The 4,459-nt window shown below is 42.0% G+C and overlaps 1 pseudogene across 1 annotated transcript; it reads right to left on the bottom strand.

The window, feature by feature from the left end:
- Positions 1 to 379: 379 nt before the first annotated feature.
- On the bottom strand, positions 380 to 2,074 carry LOC143582057 (3-beta-hydroxylase pseudogene; annotated as a pseudogene). Its single transcript, XR_013143918.1, has 2 exons — positions 1,289 to 2,074; positions 380 to 988 (listed from the first exon to the last, which is right to left on the bottom strand). The product of XR_013143918.1 is annotated as a 3-beta-hydroxylase pseudogene (transcript).
- Positions 2,075 to 4,459: the final 2,385 nt, after the last annotated feature.

Genomic DNA, 4,459 nt, shown 5'->3' with positions numbered 1-4,459 from the left:
GGAAGTCCTCAAAACATTCATATATGTGCCTCAAAACATTCATATATGTGTCTGTACTTAGAGCTTGCTAATGTTCTAAACTATTATATGCCATCTACAACTAATATAGTAAATAGTAGCATTTGGGATTACAACTTAACACGCATTCATCAACGCAAGGTACTTGTCTGTTACTATGACACGTGAGTAAAAGTTGTAAAGTTGTAGGGGTAAAAAGAAAGCAAATAGAACAAACAGTTTAGGTAAAAAGTTGTAGGGGTAAATCATAATATTCCCATCCCATGAAGTACAAAACACAAATGCTATGTTAAAACATAACGACTAAACAACATTCAATTTTATGGTACGAAACCATTTATTTAACACCATCATCAAACTACTAGAATCGAGTGGACGCCACAAGCATTAAAGGTTCTTTTTTACGGACAACGAGTCCAGCCAACTCGGTCATGTCAAGTTCTTCAACTCTTAGACCATTCGGCAATGCGAAATCATACTTGTGCACTAAGTTGGCTAACACGAGTTCATTAATCGAAATGGCAAACTGCACACCAGGACACCCTCTTCGTCCCGAACCAAATGGTAATAGTTCATAGTGAAACCCCTTAAAATCAACACAACTGTTCAAGAACCTCTCTGGCTTAAACATCTCGGCATCCTCCCATATTGAAGGATCACGAGCGATTGCCCAACAATTAATCATCGCTTGGGTGCCTTTTTTAAGATCGTATCCCATGAATTTGACATCTTCCATTGATTCGTGAGGAACAAGTAGTGGTAGTGGGGTGTGTAATCGCAAACTCTCTTTTAAGGCGGCTTTTAAGTAAGGCATTTGGTCGATATCATCCTCGGTGATCATGGATCTTCCTTTGGCTACTTCTTCCACCTCTTGCCGCAACCTCTTCATGGCGTGTGGGTGTTTTATTAGCTCGCTGAGTGCCCATTCGATACTTGCTGATGCTGTATCGGTTCCACCAGAAAACACATCCTACAAGATAAATATTTATGCATCTTCAAATTTCGAAGTTTGGTTTCTTGTTATCACATGGTTATATGCCGTGCATTCATGAATACGGTTGTTCAAAAAGCTCACTGCTCGAAAGCTCGGGCCTGTGGCTTACCTTAGGCTCGCTTAAGGTCAAAATCAAGCTCGAGCCTAACTGAGCTGCCTAGTTTAATTTCGAGCTCAAGCTCGAACCCACTCTGGCTCGACTCGTGAACAGCCCTATTCATGAACTAGAAACTACATGAATTCTAATTAGAAAAAAAAAAGTTGCTTTGAACTTACAGAGATGATAGCTTTAATGGTATCTCTTCCAAAACTAAAATTAGATGCATTTTCCTTTTGAACATCAAGCAAGATATCAAGTAGATCATGTGCTTCATCATTCCCACCATCATCCATTTTCCTCTTAACTATACGCTCTTCGATAATGGCATCATAAAAATCATTAAGTTCTTTAGCAAGTTTCTTCGTTTGTCTGTCTAGACCGCACAACCAATCCACCCATGAAAGCCATGGAAGATAAGTCCCAATACTTACGACACCAAGTAGAGTTTGAAACTTCACAAGCATATCCTTGAACTTAAAACCATCATCATATGTCCTTCCTAGGGCCACTTCACAAATTACATTATTAGTAAGCTTAACAAGCATATTGCTTAAGTTAATCACTGAGCAACCACTTTGCGCAATCTTCTCAATCAAACGAGTTGTTTCTCTCTCTCTAACTTCTCGAAACGATTGGACTCTTCTCTTACTTAGAAGATGGATAATGGAGATGCTCTTGATTTGTCTCCAATACTCTCCATAAGGGGCAAATCCTATGTCTTTGGAGCCGTAGTTAAGTTGATCGGGTATGCTTAACTTTGGTCTATTAGAGAAAACCAAATCATGGGTTTTCAAGATTTCTTGAGCGGCTTTAGCCGAGGTGACTACAAGCATGGGCACACTCCCAAGGTGAAGCATCATAACGGGACCATATGTTTCGGCTAAGGATCGTAGATTGAGGTGGGGGGCGGAGCCTAGTTGGTGAAGGTTTCCGATGATCGGAAGCTTTGGTGGGGATGGTGGTAGGTTTAAGAGGAATCAAGAGCAACAAGAGAAGGGAGAATGAGATGAGAGGCAACATTGTTGTTGTGGTAAAAAAGATAAGATTGATTTTGGCTATTGTGGCTAAGAGTATGTCACACCCGGCCCTGAGCGGCGGAAACAGCCGGGCGCGCACGAGTGGGGATTGATAATTAAGCACGGGCCATTGCAAAACATTCAAAGATTTTTATTGCGCATGAGAAGTTTATTACAAACACATTACATTGTTCAAAGATTACAAAAAGAAACATCCAAGTATAAAACTGAAGATTTCCTCGCCATATCCCCTTACGCGGCGGGTAACCGTGCGCATCGAGGGGATAAAACCAAAATCTTCCAAAAAGCTTGTTTTAGATGTTCAGCGTGTGGTGCTCTAAGTGTGACTCCATGCGCTACCTAGTTATCTCCTGAAAGACACGTAAAAACATTTGAATCAGTATAAACTGAGTGAGTTCACAAGTTTTAGTAACTTGATAAAATCATTCTGAAACATTTCTGGCAACATCATTAACATCTGCTTGGTAAAATCGTATTAACACAATTCTGACCATATTCTGATAAAAATCGTTCCGCGGGTTACGCGTGAACAAATTCTGGATACGGTGCTCGTCTATGTAAGTGGCGCAGCCACTACGAGCTAAAATAACGTAAAACCGTCCCGCGAGTTACGCGCAGACGTTTCTGGAAAACTATGCTCGTCTATGCAAAGAGGCATTGCCCCTACGAGCTAAGGATACTGTCCCGCGGGTTACGCGCGAACAATTCTGAGAAACTGTGCTCGTCCATGCAAAGAGGCATTGCCCCTACGAGCTAAGGATACCGTCCCGCGGGTTACGCGCAGACGTTGTGCCGGAAAACAAGGCGCTCGTCCATGCAAAGAGGCGCGACCCCTACGAGCGGGCTCAACCCCATAGTACTGCCCCATGCCAGGCACTCGTCCATGCAAAGAGGTGCGACCCCTACGAGTGGGCGGATCAAACCAGCAGTCCCTACCCTTAGAGTTCCAATGGTAAAGTGATCACTTACTCGAGTTCTAGCGCACATACATTGAAAACCTTAGATAACCGTTTGCATTGCTCATCATGCAACATAACTTAAAACACATAATCGCTTGCATAGCTTGTAAGTATACCATGATAAAACATTATTTAAGTACGTGTCCCTCGCCCCGAAAGCAATTTAAAAACAGTGAAAACAGTGAAAATAGGGGCTGTGAGACTCACCTGAGGTTCTTGTTAAGGGATTAATCGAGATTCGGGTTTTCTTGGTGTTGGCCTCGGAATCGAAGGTCTAGAATACGATTAAATAACAAGTATATATATTAAGATCAAGAAATAGGAGAATATAAGGGTTGGATAGTAGGTCTCAAGGTTATATTCTCGGCTTACCTAGTAACAGGATCGGAGCTGGAAACAACGGATGCTTGGGAAAGGATTAGTGCAAGTTTGTAGTTCTTTGAAGTGTGTTTTGGGTGATAATTTAGGCTACAAATTTATAGGCAAACTCAAGGGAACACAATCCCTTGCTTTAGGGGATTAAAATCTTTTCATATCTAAATGTAATGATGATAAAGTATGGAAGTTATTATTATTTACTTAAGAGTGGAGTGGTGGATAAAAGATTTTGATTTGATTTGGACAGAACATGCAGATCTGGGGTTGGTGAGAATAGGGTGGCTGACAGTTGACTTTTCATGTTACAGTGTGCTTTTTCAGGTACTTTTGTCAGTGTACAGTAAAAAGTGGAAAATCTCTGAAACACGCTACTGTTTCCCTTCGGGCGGGAGTAATCTCCTTAACTGGAGAATAGACCAAGTGTTCTGCGCGTATAACTTGGTGCGCATAGCTTTCTGCGTATAGGACATGTCTTTGCTGCGGGTAGGTGCGTAACCTTCTCGCAGTTAGGGACATTTGAGTTTCATTTGTAGATTCTCCAGGTGGTCTTGGTATTTCAACATAGTGATCAGTCATGTTGAAGTCAATTCCATCTTGGAGCTTCAGACAAACTAGCTCTCAACGTTCCCGCCATGCGGGTAGGTTAGTTCCCTTCCGCACGCGCATAAACGATGTAGGATGCACCCGCCTTAGCATCATGCGGGATGGTCAACCCATAGACAACATAATGTTTAAGTTACATGAAAACATAAAGCCGAATCATTCACGCATGGCGCATATAACATATGCTCACGCTGGTTCTTAACATGGTGCGCTCGCGCAGGTTGCACATAACATATGCACGCGCTTAATATTTACAATCACCTAATTATTAGGTTGATTACTTAGCTTATGGGTTTGGGAAATTACCGGTTGTCACATTCTCCCCTCGTTAAACGAATTTCGTCCCGAAATTTAGGAGACGTTGCTGGCA

The sequence above is a fragment of the Bidens hawaiensis genome, unplaced genomic scaffold (genome assembly GCF_021521415.1).
Source record: "Bidens hawaiensis isolate Kalapana, Puna unplaced genomic scaffold, B.hawaiensis_p1.1 tig00031429_1, whole genome shotgun sequence".
NCBI classification, from domain to species: Eukaryota; Viridiplantae; Streptophyta; class Magnoliopsida; order Asterales; family Asteraceae; genus Bidens; species Bidens hawaiensis.
This window is presented reverse-complemented; position numbering and strand designations above follow the sequence as displayed.